Source organism: Hemicordylus capensis, chromosome 10, assembly GCF_027244095.1.
Source record: "Hemicordylus capensis ecotype Gifberg chromosome 10, rHemCap1.1.pri, whole genome shotgun sequence".
In the NCBI taxonomy this organism is placed as follows: domain Eukaryota; kingdom Metazoa; phylum Chordata; class Lepidosauria; order Squamata; family Cordylidae; genus Hemicordylus; species Hemicordylus capensis.
In genome coordinates, this window is record NC_069666.1 from 10145250 (window position 1) to 10159867 (window position 14618).

The following is a 14618-nucleotide window of genomic DNA, read 5'->3' on the forward strand; positions in this document are numbered from 1 at the left end:
CCAGAGGCTGCTGAACTACACCTCCCATCATCTCCCGGGAGAGCTGGTCTTGTGGTAGCAGGCATGACTTGTCCCCTTAGCTAAGCAGGGTCCGCCCTGGTTGCATATGAAAGGGAGACTAGAAGTGTGAGCCCTGTAAGAGATTCCCCTGAGGGGATGGAGCTGCCACTCTGGGGAGAGCATCTAGGTTCCAAGTTCCCTCCCTCGCAGCACCTCCAAGATAGAGCTGAGAGAGAGACTCCTGCCTGCAACCTTGGAGAAGCTGCTGCCAGTCTGTGTAGACAAGACTGAGCTAGATAGACCAATGGTCTGACTCAGTATATGGCAGCTTCCTATGTTGCTATGTAACATCTGGAGTACCGCAGGTTGATAACCTCTGCTCTGAGGGGAGCATCTTATCGCCCGCAGCGCTCACATGTAGTCATCTAAACGCAAACCAAGGCAAATCCTGCTTAGTAAAGGGGATGATTCAGATTCTCTAGGCCAACTCTCCTCAAATCTGTCAATGCATGTTTAAAAGGAATTAACTACATAACAAGCCCACTGATAGATATTCCTTTCAAGAGCAGCTCTTGCATAATATGCTATGCTGTAAACAATTTCCGATCTCAGGACCCCCATTTCCAGACTGGCCTGCAGAATGTGAACCATCGAGGAAAGAGTGCGGGAGGTGGGTGGGGAAAGAGAAAGGAAGGGCTCGAGGTTAGAATAATCATGGTTTCCAGCAGACTGTCTACACCCTGCTCTGGCAAGAGCTCGAAATGCAGCAGCCTTTAATAAACTCGGCAGAAGGCTCTCTTACTGCATGTGCTATTGTTATCAAGCGCGTCTCCCGGGCTTCAGAATGAACAGACATCTGTTACAGTTGTGTTTCAATGAAGGAGAAAACCCCGGAGGAATATTCTACAGTTTGGCTCAGTATTCAAGACTTATAATGTCAAATATGGAGAATGTAACACAGCGGGGTTTCGCGGGATATGGGAAAGGCTATCCAAAGAGCTGCCCTAGTTTCTGATATTAAAAAAAAAAATAGGTCAAACAGGCAGTATAAGCCAAGGTTGGCAGCGTATATGAATTACTCGCAGCTTCTCTTCCTTGTGCTCTGAGTGACCCAGACGCAGTCCAGTCTGCAAGCGTGGATTGTGCCTTGTGCAACTCCCATTCACTATCAAAGCATGAAGACATGCCTGGTGGATCGTAGCCTGTAAACATTAGAATCTCCTTTTGTTTTATTTCACTCTGCAGTTTGAGAATAAGATCGCTCACCATTTGGAACTCAGCTTTCTACTGGAGAGCTTCGAAAAGGTCCAGTGTTTACTGTATTTACCTGAACCCAAGACTAGTTTTTCTCCAAGTTCTTTCATGTTCTAAATCAGGGGGGCCTCTTAAATCCAGAGTCGTCTTCCTTTTGGGTAAATAGAGGTATCACCTATATTTAACCTCTCTCTTTTTTAAGGGGGCTCATCTTAAATTCAGAGTCATCTTGTATTCGGGTAAATGTGGTATTCCAGGGTTTCTTAACCTTGGGCCCCCAGATGTTGTTGGACTACAACTCCCATCATCCTCTGCCACAAAGGCCATGTCTGGGGATGATGGGAGTTGTAGTCCAACATAATCTGGGGGCTCAAGGTTAAGAAACTCTGTGGTATTCGACAGACTGCTGCGTACTTCTGGGATTAGACTTGCCTCTCCCTGACCTGATCCTGGCAACTTGGCCTCCCAATTTAACTACAAAATAGTAAAACAGAGAGAGTTGTGTCCAGACAGAAGCCTGATGCACACATAAGAAATCAGGACATTTTATGCACTGAGCTTCTGTCTTCACCATGATCAGGAGTACCCCACACCCCTAGAATTCAGGACCAGATTATGACAAGCTGAGGCTATGTCAAGTTTAAAGGCTCCATACCTTTATAAAAAATTATTTTAAAAAACATTCTAACAAAAAGGACAATAATAATAGAAATAATAAAGCTTTCCTCTTTTTTTTGACAAAATGCAACAAAAACTAATCCAGCAAAAGTAGTTACCTTGCAATAAGCCTATTTGCATTAGAAATACCTTTAATTTAAAATGCGTTATGTAAAATGTGAAATTTAGTCATTTTTTAATATACAGAGGCCCCTCATAATGTGAGACTTTAAGTTCTAGCTTACTAAATATGCGCCCAATCCTGCACTGTCAGAATCACACATCCCTGCCTCCACACTTTTGAGGTTGTGCATTCACTTGGATTTTCTCACTCTTTTCAGTTCTGGCCAACAATGGGCTTTTCCAGAAGGCAATAAAAACTGGGACCTGCAAAGTGTTTGCACCAACTTCCATGTATGATCTTACTCGCCTTAGGTACAGACGTCTCCTGCAGATACAAACTGGGGCTACACAGAGGCAATGTGTGTACACCACAGAGCTGGTCTTGTGGTAGCAAGCATGAACTGCCCCCTTTGCTGAGCAGGGTCTGCCTTGGTTTGCATAGGAATGGCAAACTACATGTGAGAGCTATGAGATATTCCCCTTAGGGGATGGGGCCGCTCTGGGAAAAGCATCTGCATGCTTGCATGCAGAAGGCTCCTAGTTCCCTCCTCTGGCATCTCCAGATAGGGCTCCAGAGAGCAGCTCCATCCCGTAACCCTGAAGAAGCCACTGCCACTGGAGACACTACTAAGCTAGATGGACCACGGTCTGACTCCGTATAAGGCAGCTCCCTACATCCCTATGAGCTTCAGGGCCCTTGCTGTTCCAGCCCTGACTGGAAACCCCCTGCTGCACACAGAGCTCAGTTTCTCACGCACAGCGCTGGAAACCCCTTCCATGCACGCTGGAGCTCTTGGATAGCAGCCAGTGTAAATGCAACCTACCTGCTAAGCAAATATACTCATTGTTTAGAGACTTATTAAGACCTGAAAGCTGCATAAATCCTCCTAAACAAACAGCGATCATAAAACAAGTGTAAAGAAACAGAAAGAAGCTTAGGAGAACAAGTTTTGTGCGTCGTAATTCCAATGTAAATCTGTTAAACAAATCAGACTCAAAGGCATCAGAGACCAAGAAACATTCCCTCCTCTCTCTCTCTCTCTCTCTCTCTCTCTCTCTCTCTCTCCATGTTCAACCAAGTGGCAACTCTACGACAGGAATAATGTATTTAAACTCTACCTACCTACCTACTTGGCGGTATATAAATATGATAAACAAACACACACACTGTGCAAAAAGAGTACAGGTATGTACGATGCTCTTGCTGCATAAGCGAAGACTAGCGAAGACTGCATAAGTGAAGAATAGCTACACTAATTTATTAACCTTGTGAAATAGTGACCTATTTTCCAATACAAGCATGAGATCCTATGGAGGGGTTGGGGAAAAGGTTAAAAATGTGTTCAAAATTGCCCGCTTGCCCATTTCTTTTGTGGGTTGGGTGGTAGGTAGCACCCCAGCATGCCCTCCCACCTTGGTATCCCTGGGAGCTATCCATGGGGAACAATGGGGTGTTTCGAGTCTCCTCCTTGTTCCCTATGGCCAAAACACTCAAAGCGTTTTGGGCTTGTTTAGTCAGAACAGCCGGAGTTGACCGCTGTTTCGATGAAACCTTTCGGCCATCTGTATTTCATTTCGAGCTCGAAACAGAATGCAAAATCTGTTTTGTGCAGATCTCTATTTAAGAGACCAGCTAAGCGACTTGCACAAAAATCATAAAGTGCTGGGAGGGTTGGGCTGTTGTTGTTTTTTGGCCCAAGTCCCGGACACTAGGAGATATAAGTGGCAACTATGCAAAACTGGCTTTTAAGGCTCTAGAGCAGGGGTTCCCAACCTGTGGTCCTCCAGATGCTGATGAACTACAACTCCCATCATCCCCAGTCACAATAATTGTGGTCCTCCAAAATCATTAGTCCCTGAGTTTGTCCAGAGGAAGCTACTAAGATCTGAGTTCCAACTAGCTGTGCAGACAATTAGACCATTAGATTTTGTCTAAGAACCAATTGAGACTCTTTCCTAATGCTTAGCTAGAATAAGTACCCAGAGGTGCTCTTACCCCTGGACTTCTGGGCCAAAGTCCAGGGCCTCTACCGCCCCTGGGAGCCCCCAAATCCTCTTTAGTCTATCCTGGGTGGTGTGGTTGCCCAGCCAAGCACGATGATGCCTAATTTGCAGGGGGTGGCGGCCTCCAAAGGCCTTTCCAGTCCTTGTATATATAGGTAGAGGCTGGGGGCGGGGCTTCTGATGGTCTTCATTGCAAGGCCCGGGAGCCCAGCGGCAGGCCCTATTGACCTTAAGTATGGCCCCCTGACTAATTAGGTTCATTCTCACAATTATGAAGAGGTAGGAGACCCTTCCTACTCTATATCAGGAGTTGTGCAGACTCCCCTTTTCTGCAGTAAAAGTTTTCAGTACACACACACACAAGACAAAAGCTCTACCCTCAGCCTGACATTATGCTAGTTTTTGGGTAGCAGAACAGAACATATTAGAACATACTAGATATTACAACATATTAGAACAGAAAGAAACACACATTCAGTATTTACTGATTATGTTTTCTATCTACAAAGTCTAAGGGGGGAAATGGAGAAAGCAATGCAAGAATTTTGTGATGTTCTCAAGCAAAGTACTGAGAACACCACCAGGGGTATTTGAAACAGATTAAAAGACTTTTTTAATAATAGAGAAAGGTGCAATTGTTTTAAATGATTATTCATTCAACTTCCCCCTAGGCGGATAAAACCATGCTAACTGCAATTTACACAAGGTCTATTAAAAAAGCAGAGGGAGCCCTTTTCTCCGTCTAGGTTTTTTTAAATAATGTGTATCATATATTACAGATAAGCTGATCATTCAGCACAATATATTTGGAAGTATATTGTTTAAGGAGAACTGAGTGCTAGAAGTGACCATACCCAGCTTCAGAAAATAATGGTGTTTGCATTTTAAAATGCAGACTGGTGGTGGGGTGGGACTTTACATTTTAAAATCAGAAAACCATGTCTTACGAGATGTATCATACAGAATCTGTAATAAGTGAATGAAAATTGTACAGGTTTATGTGCAATTTCACTTAATCCAAGGCAGATATGAATGAGCTAACTACATGCAACAGAAGATATGCCCTGCTCTGAGAAATAATGTCAGGTACGTCATGAAACATGTATCACCGGAGATTGACAAAGCTACAAGGAGTAAGAAATCAGCTCAAGAGTCTTCCCATGCCACCATAAAGTACTTATTTCTTATCTTACTCCCAGTATGCACACTTGCTGTGGGCTTCAACACTGCTTCCTAACACAATCTTACCCTTGCAAAACATCTGCAGGAACACCTAACAGCCAGGCCTTTGCATTCCGGGAAGAACATGCCCCCTTCACAAGCACTTCTGTGGTGACCCCTGCTAACTGAGCAAAGAGGCATCTTTTAAAAGTGGTGATTCTCTTTATTGAGCAGGGGGAGAGCAACCGGCCCTATCCAGCCCCAGCACAGCATCCCTCCAGTGGCTGTTGTTGGTGTCAACCTTATGTTTCTTTTTGGATTGTGAGCCCTTTGGGGACAGGGCGCCATCTTATTTATGTATTACTTATTTTTCTATGTAAAATGCTTTAAGAATTTTGGTTGAAGGGCTGTATATAAATATCAGTAGTAGTAGTAGTAGTAGCAGCAGCAGGGGCGGCCCGTGAACACGCCTCCGGGGTGGTGGTGGGCGGCTTCTTTAAGTGTAAATGGAGCCAGTGCTCCGTGCCGCCCAGAAGCCCTTGTGGCAGGAAATCGCCTCCGCCACTCACCTGGCCGCTGGCGGGGGCTCACCTCCATGGGAGCTCGCCTCCATGGGCGCCTGGTGAGTGGCGAAGGCAATTCCCCGCTGCGGGGGCTGCTGGGCGGCATGGAGCACCAGCTCCGTTGACACTTAAAGATGCCGCCTGCCGCCCCCCCTCCCCAAGGTGCGTTCATGGGCCACCCCTGAGTAGTAGTGACTGGAGGGAAAATGTGGGTTCTTCTTGGAATGCAAGAGCTGGCCAGCAGGTGGCACTGCAGAAAATTGCATGAGGTCCCTCCTTGGGGTGTGTACAGGAAGTAAGACTACACTAAGATACAGAAGCCTGCAAGAGTGTGTGTACAGAAAGTAAGATTGCACTTGTAACCTGAACAAAAGCTTTTAATATCCTTCATTTTATTGCCAAATGGAAAGTGTCACTATTTCAGATTCTTAGTGTTTAATCTTGTCCTCAACAATAGGTCAGTCCAGTAACTCATTTTAATGCAAAATGTTAATAGGTTTTGGGCAACTAATCATCCAACAAGCCTCCAAAATTATCTTGAGTCTATAAAGCAGTGTAGGCCGCCTTAAATGGCACAAAAGGGAAGTGCTTGACTAACAAGCAGAGGGTTGCCAGTTCGAATCCCCGCTGGTACTATATTGGGCAGCAGTGATATAGGAAGATGCGAAAAGGCATCATCTCACACTGCCCTGGAGGAGGCAATGGTAAACCCCTCCTGTATTCTACCAAAGAAAACCACAGGGCTCTGTGGGTGCCAGGAGTCAGAATCGACTTGACGACACACTTTACCTTTATAAAGCAGTGCAAGTAGACTTCAAGCTTGTGGAATATACTTGGTTTTTACTGGCACCCCAAGATCCGCCAACTGGAGCCAGGTGCAAAATAAAGACTTTGGGAGGAGCCAGACACAAAATGGCGGCTCAGGGGAAGGAATCCATTATCCACTGTACCTCATGAGCCATAGACTGGGATGGCCTACAGCATCAAGTCCAAAATCGACATGTGATTTACTGCAGCTCAAGGACTCCAACAAGCACCCTAAAACTGCCAAATAGAGCTGCACAAAAACCTGGTGAAAGTCAACCAGTTAAGACTTATATTTTACACTGAGGAACACTGAGGCAGAAAGACAAACAGCACAAGAACAGTCATGGCAGAGAATTTTCACAGTTTAAGAAATCTATTTTCCCATTGTCTTTCCTTATTGAAGGACTAATCCGAGATCTCTAAAACATCTACATTAAAAAACAAACTGATCAGCAAGCCAGTGGTATCTAATAGCCAACATGGAATGTATCAATTGATTAAAGAATTAATTTACCTGTCAAAGTCAAATTCCTTGGAACACTGTCACACAATAGTATCTCCCAGGAAGCCGGACTGCAACTAAGAGAAGAAATAAAAATTAGCACTTTTACAGATCAGTACACAATTCTGCCTGTACTTATTTATTTTATTACATTTATATCCTGCTTCTAAGGAGCAAGAGGTTGCTGGTTCGAATCCCTGCTGGTATGTTTCCCAGACTGTGGGAAACACCTACATTGGGCAGCAGTGATATAGGAAGATGCTGAAAGGCATCATCTCATACTGTGCAGGAGGAGGCAATGGTAAAACCCTCCTGTATTCTACCAAAGACAACCACAGGGCTCTGTGGGCACCAGGAGTTGACAACGTGATGGCACAAGTTTATCTTTCCCTTCCAAGGAGCCCAGAGCAGTGTACATGGCTATGTTTATCCTCACAACAATCCTGTGAGGTAGGCTAGGCTGAGAGATAAGTGAGTCACCCAGAGAATTTCATGGCTGAGTGGGTCTCAGGTCTCCCAAGTCCGAGGCCAACATTCTAACCACTACACCACACTGGCTGTCGTCAGCTTTGCATGCAGAAGTTCCCATGTTTTAATTGTTATTTATTTATTTATTTAGTATACTGCCCACTACCAAAGTTTCTACATGGTTTACAGCATAAAACAAACAAACAAACAAAAAGAATAAAACAAACCAAGAATTTAACAGTTAAAACATATAAAAAAGAGATTAAAATATCCATAAGTACACCAACTAACTAAAAAGCTTGGCTGAAGAGAATGTGTCTAGCTGTTTTCTAAAAGCCAACAGGGACGGAGCAACTCTATTCTCGACAGAAAGTGCATTCCATAGTCCTGGGGCAACTACAGAGAAGGCAGGTCTTTGAGTCGCCACCAGACAAGCTGGCGGCACTCTCAGACGAACCTCCCTTCTGAATAGATCTGAATAGGTGGCGGGTTTCATAACAACCAAGGTGTTCTCTTAAATACCGTGGGCCCAAGCTATCAAGGGCTTTATAGGAAATAACCAGGTTCAATCCCTGGTGTCTCTGGGTAGGGTTGGGGAAGACTCCTGTCTGAAACTTATCGGTATATTGTATTCATTCATTCATTCATTCATTCAATTTCTAGACCGCCCTTACAAAATAACTCAGGGCAGTTCACAAATACCACAGAACAGTTAAAATCAATCAAAGACCGAAAACAAAATTTTTAGAATACAATAAAACAGCTAAAACCCAATACATTAAGAACCCCTTAAAACAATTTTAAAACCCTGGAAGGCCAGACTGAACAGGTAGGTCTTTAGGGCTCTCCTAAATGCCAATAAAGAATTCAAATTATGGATTTCTGCAGGGAGCGCATTTCACAATCTAGGAGCGTCTACGGAGAAGGCCCGCCTCTGAGTCGCCACCAGAGGAGCCGGACCTCCTCAGATGTTCTTAGCGTGCGGTGGGGATCAGACCGAAGAAGGCACTGTCTAAGGTAACCTGGACCTAAGCCGTTCAAGGCTTTAAAGCTAATAACCAGCACTTTGTAGTTTGCCCAGAAGCATATTGGCAGCCAGTATAGACAGTACTGAGCTATAGGTCAGGAGTAGACAACCATGAGTCAACATAGAAGTCCAACAACATCTGTTGAATCATGGTTGCCTACCCCTGTTCTAAATGGACCAATGCTCTGGCTTGGTATAAGGCAGCATCCCTTCTGCTGTTTTGCTGCTGAAAACCATCCCCCAGAGAAGTTATTTGCTGTAAATAGCCAACATCCTTAATAAAGATTTCCATTCAGAAGCGAGGGGTATGAAAAGCCATTTGGCTTTCTTGTCCCCATTCCGCCTGCATAGAAGGCGAAGCCATTTGAGAATGGAGTCCTTAGTGTGTATGCAATTAGGCAAAGCCTGTCTTAGCACAGAATTTCTGCCCTGTGGCAGGTTATACTTTGCAGCCGGGAGCAGAGTGAGCTTAGCCTTCCGCCTTCCTGTAAATGTGTCATTTACCATTATAATACAGCATCCCTCAGCAATGATAATAGATTTGTGTGTATAATAGATTTGTGTGTCCAAACCCGAGCACCATTCTACACAACTGCATTGCCCCATGAATGGAGGGGCCACACAGCCTTCTGTGCTACAACATCTGCCCACACTGATAAGCAACGGCAGAAAAGAGCATTCTTTTCTTGCAATGTATAAATCCATGTTTATCTTTTTTTTTTTTTAAGGGGAAGGGGAAAAAGCCAAAGGTCTGCACAAAAGCAAAGATGTGGTTTGAATGCTTTGGAAGAGCCAGCTTGGGGAACACAGCCAGTACTCCGTGGCAGAGCGTCTGCTTTGCATGCAGAAGGCCCCGGGTTCATATCCCTGGCATCTCCAGATAGGGCTGGGAAAGACCCCTGCCTGAAACCTTGGAGAGCTGCTGCCAGTCAGTGTAGATAATCCTGAGTTAAATGGTCCAAGTGTCTGACTTGGTACAAGGCAACTTCTTATGTAACTATGTAGAAGCATCACTGGTCATTGACCAAATTCGTTGCATTTTGATGCCGCCTTTCTGCCTTGGCCAAGGCACCAAACAAGTTACAGTACAAAAGATTAACAAAGCAGTGTTGTCGGAGGCCATTGATGGTCTTTTCAGGAGCAAAGGTCAAGAGCTCCCTGGCCGAGGTGGCCTCAGTTCTTGGCTCCCTCTCAGAGCTCACAGGTCTTTCAGGACTCTGGAGAAAGTGGGGGGAGCGCTCGCCCCCACCGTCCCTTGGGAGCCGATGTTCTGTGCTCCCCCTGGCCTGGGTGTCTCTTTGCTTGACATGCACACCTAATTGACTTCAGGCCAATTTTACACTTGCAGCAGAAATCAGGGGAGCAAACGCCACGTCTGGATGATTCAACGACACTCTGTATAAGGAAAATGGGCATATTGGGAGAAAGAGCACAATTCTCTTCCATGACTTGCTTTTAAAACATGTTTGCAGGGGGTACTTTTGCGAGGAGATGCACAACATACAACCACCACCACCACCCCTACACACACTTCTATGGCCTAAAATGGTACACTCCAGGGAAAATGTTAGTTCTGGGTTCTGCTCTGTGTGAGGAAACTGCACCATTTAAGTGTGTGTGTGTGGTCATTCACACAATCAAAAATTGTGTTCTACCCAGGTTTGGGAACTCTGTGTGCTCCCAATTTTTGGTTATGTGGAAGCAAGGTAGGAGGAAAACCTGGGTAGAAGTGATTGTGTGGAAGCAAGGTAGGAGGAAAACCTGGGTAGCTTTTCCTCCTAACTTGCTTCCACATAACTGAAAATTGGGAGCACACACAATTTTGGGGAGCTCCCAAACCAGGGTAGAACACAGTTTTTGGTTGTGTGAATGACCTCAGTGAATGAGCTCACCGTGTGTGTGTGTGTGTGTGTGTGTGTGTGTGTGTGTGTGTGTGTGTAAACATGAGTACACGCACACAATCTCTACGGGTTACCTGAGCCGAAAGTACCTGAGCCAGAAAGGATACCCTTGTTAAAAGGCGTGGGACCCCTGATATACAGCCACACCAAATGACATTTTTGAACAATTGCTTTGTTTTAAGCAACAAAACATCCAGCAACCGACTTCTGCTTAATCGTTTCAGTATCTTTCCTCTCCTTCCTAGAAGTCCCGTCCTCCTTTTACCTATACATTTCCCCCCTTCCAACCATTCACGAAGGCAGTGAACCAGATTAAACTGGTCTGTGCTGCCTGTGACAGGATACTAGCTATTGAGAAACTGCATATATTATCCGCCAGAGCAGACAAGAGAGTTTTAACACTCAGGGAATCACAGATGGAAGGAGAAAAGCATTAGAGGAGGTCATTGATGCACTGTGTGTTTAGATGGCCTGATAGCTTATCAGCTCTCTCCAGAAAACGTGGTGGGTGTTAGGTGAGCCGAATCCAAGCGGAAACTATCTATAAACCTGGAGCATGAAGAAATATTGCTGGAAGGTTAGAGCCAAACTAGATATAACGTGTTGAGAGTTTCCAACTTATTTTTCTTTCCGCAAAAGCATCTGCAAGGAGAGTTGGATTCGGGTCAGGGCCAAGATCACTTAACCCAAGATCAGGGCCAAGATCACTTAACCCAAGATCTCTTAACCCTCCCATGCTGATTTCCTAACTGAAATGGCCCCTACCAAAATCTGCTATTATTAGCCATGGAGTAGAAACCATTATTATAAGCCAGGGGTTCTCAAGCTGCAGTCCTCCAGATGTTGCTGAAAGGAGAGGAGAGCTGGTCTTGTGGTAGCAAGCATGACATGTCCCTTTAGCTAAGCAGGGTCCATCTTGGTTGCATATGAATGGGAGACTAGAAGTGTAAGCACAGTAAGATGTTCCCCTCAGCGGATGGAGCCACTCTGGGAAGAGAAGAAAGTTTCAAGGTCCCTCCTTGGCTTCTCCAAGATAGGGCTGAGAGAGATGCCTGTCTGTAACCTGCCAGTCTGTGAAGACAATACTAAGCTAGATAGACCAAATGTCTGACTCAGTATATGGCAGCTTCCTATGTTCCTATGTATAACTCTAGGGAGGAACTTGGAATATTTATTTCAAACTTGACTTTTAAAAAAAAACAACCACCAGGGGTGGGGGGTGGGGAGGCTCCATTTGAACATAGGAAACTGCATTCTACCAAGTCAGACCATGGGTCCATCTAGCTCAGTATTGTCTGCACAGACTGGCTGCGGCTTCTCCAATCTCCAAGGTTACATGTAGGAGTCTCTCCCAGCCCTATCTGAAGATGCAGTGGGGTGAGGGTGGGGACTGAGGGCCTTCTGCATGGAAGCATGCAGGTGCTCTCCCCAGAACAGCCCCATCCCTGAAGGGGAATCTCTTCCAGTGCTCACACATGTAGTCTCCCATTCCAATGCAAGCCAGGGCAGACCCTGCTTAGCAAAGGGGGCAATTCACCCTCCTTCCACAAGACCGTCACCTTAAGTGGCGCAGCGGGAAATGCTTGACCAAGAAGCAGAAGGCTGCCGGTTTGAATACCCACTGGTTTATTTCCCAGACTGTGGGAAACACCTGTATCGGGCAGCAGTGATATAGGAAGATGCTGAAAGGCATAATCTCAGACTGCGTGGGAGGAGACAATGGCAATCCCCTCCAGGATTCTACCAAAGAAAACCACAGGGCTCTGTGGGCGCCAGGAGTCGAAATCAACTTGACGGCACACTTTACCTTACCACAAGACCAGTTCTTCCTTGCCTTGACCTCCTAGCACTGGCTCCCGTTCAGTGGCTGCTTACAGCTTCACACACACACACACACACACACACACACACACACACACACACACACCTGCCATCTGTGAGCCCAGGTTCATTTTGCTTTGAACGAATGACCAAGAAGTTTCTCGTCAATAAAGTCTATAGCTGCAGTGACATTTCTGGGTTTCTCCCTAAAATGGCCAACCATCATTCTGGACAGACGTTAGCATTTGAACTGTATGGCATCCCTCAGTTTGTTCTCTGCCCTCCGGTGTGTTTCGCTGAGCCAGAGAGTCGCTCTGTCTAACCGCACCACTGAGGTTTACAAGCCCGTTGAGTGAATTCTTTGCTGCTGCGTCTTTGTGCTCTGAGTTCCAGCTGCATTTTGAGTTTTATGAAGGCTGGCAGCTCTCTATCTGCTGGAGCTGGTACATCAAGGCAGAACAAAGAAATCCTAAGGAGGGTGACAACTTAGAACAAAAGATGGGGGCTGATTGGCATTAGATGGGTCATTTAATAGACAGCCAGTATTAATGAGTGCCATTTGGGTTAGGCAGTTCTTCCCCTCAGTGGACTTTACTAGAACAGAGCTCTTGATCAAGATAGATGTCTCAGCGATGTTTTTAGCACTACACTTGATCTTAGCCAAAAGGCCGTTTTCTGCGCTCTCCTTTGTTCAGAATGTAGGGATTCTGCACGGACCGCCGTTCAAGCACCTTTTGGGAGTGGAAGCTTTAAGAGGAGAGTAGCTCTTTACCTGCTCTCAGGGATTTGCAAACAGATTCAGTTGTTCAGGGTTGAACCGAACCACCCTGTTTGGTTCGCGATCTTAAAACAAACAAATAAATTTGACACTTACCCCCTCCGGGGGAGTTATCCAAGGTGGTGGTGGGTGTCCACGGAGGTTCCCTCTTCTCCCACCGGCCTCCCTTATTCCAGGAATCGGTTCTTCGGTCGGTTTTCAGCTACCCCCGCTCAGCGCGGTGGCCATTTTGGAGGTCACCATGCCTGCGCACTAGGCTTCTCCTGGAATAAAGGAGGCCAGCAGTGGGAGAGGGAACCTCTGTGGATACACCCCCCCCCCGATGCCTTGGACAACTCCCCCAAAGGGAATGAGTAAAGAAAAAATCGTGAACCCCGCCCTGGACCAAACCAGGGGGGCGAGTTCAAGGGGGTGCCGGACCAAATTGGCCCAGTCCAATTCGGGTCCAGTTCGGACCCAAACCCGACCGGACCAGCCGGTTCTGTGCACACCCCTACCTGCTCTCCACCATCCTATACAGCTTTCTGCTGGGGCAGAATGCATCCCAAATACCCATGCAAGGTGCCAGCAACACCATGCCTATAGAATTTTCGTATCCCAGAGATACTTAATCCCAGATACTACTCCTCCCAGAGGAGTAAGGTTGCAAAAGAATCTGGCTATTTTGCAACACAAGAGAAGATTTTGAAGTTCCTTATGAAGAGGATTTCTTCCATGTCTCCAAAAGAATTTTCAACATGGTTCTTGAGTCACAGTGAAGATATTGTTGATGTTCATGAGAAACAATACAAAGTTATACATGGACATTTGCTCAAGTGGTTTGAAACAGTTTATCACCGGGTTGCTGTCGTTTTGGCATATATTATGGACCATATAGTTCTTGTTTGATTGGATGTGATTTAGTGTACCTCATGTTTTATTAGTATTTTTACTTCATATGATTATTTACTATTTCTATATGATTCTATGATTTACAGTACAGACAAGGTTAATATATTTCATTTCTCATGCTTTTTTTTTTTTTTTTGCATTGATTGTATCATAGGATCTGTTGGGTTGCAATTTAAATTAGTTTCAGATCCTTTAACTCAAGGATCCTTTAGAAGGAGCAACATAGAAGGAAGGAGCAACATAGGATCCTTTTACTTGTGTGGTCCTTTGGAAGGAGCAACATGGGAAGCTGCCTTTTACCGAGTCAGACCACTGGTCCATCTAGCTCAGTATTGTCTGCACAGACTGGCAGCGGCTTCTCCAGTCTCCAAGGTGACAGGCAGGAATCTCTCCCAGCCCTATCTGGAGATGCACACAGTGGTGGTGGCTTGGAACCTTCTTCAATGGAAGCCTGCAGGTGCTCTTCTCAGAGTAGCCCCATCCCCTAAGGGGAATATCTTACAGAGCTCGTACATGTAGTCTCCCATTCAAATGCAAACCATGGTGGAGCCTGCTTAGCAAAGGGGAGAAGTCATGCTTGCTACCCCAAGACCAGCTCTCCCCCCATCCTTGCTGGTTTTCAAGTAATTGAACAATCTTCACACTGCATGCTGAATGTGCC

At 45.6% G+C, this 14618-nt stretch overlaps 1 long non-coding RNA gene across 1 annotated transcript in view; it reads right to left on the reverse strand.

Moving 5' to 3' along the window:
• The window catches only part of LOC128334679 (uncharacterized), a 173595-nt gene that overhangs the window by 66839 nt on the left and 92138 nt on the right, over window positions 1–14618 (reverse strand). Inside the window, exon 3 of the long non-coding RNA XR_008311357.1 lies at window positions 7084–7148. This is a non-coding gene — a long non-coding RNA (uncharacterized LOC128334679). The remainder of the gene's footprint in view (window positions 1–7083; window positions 7149–14618) is intronic.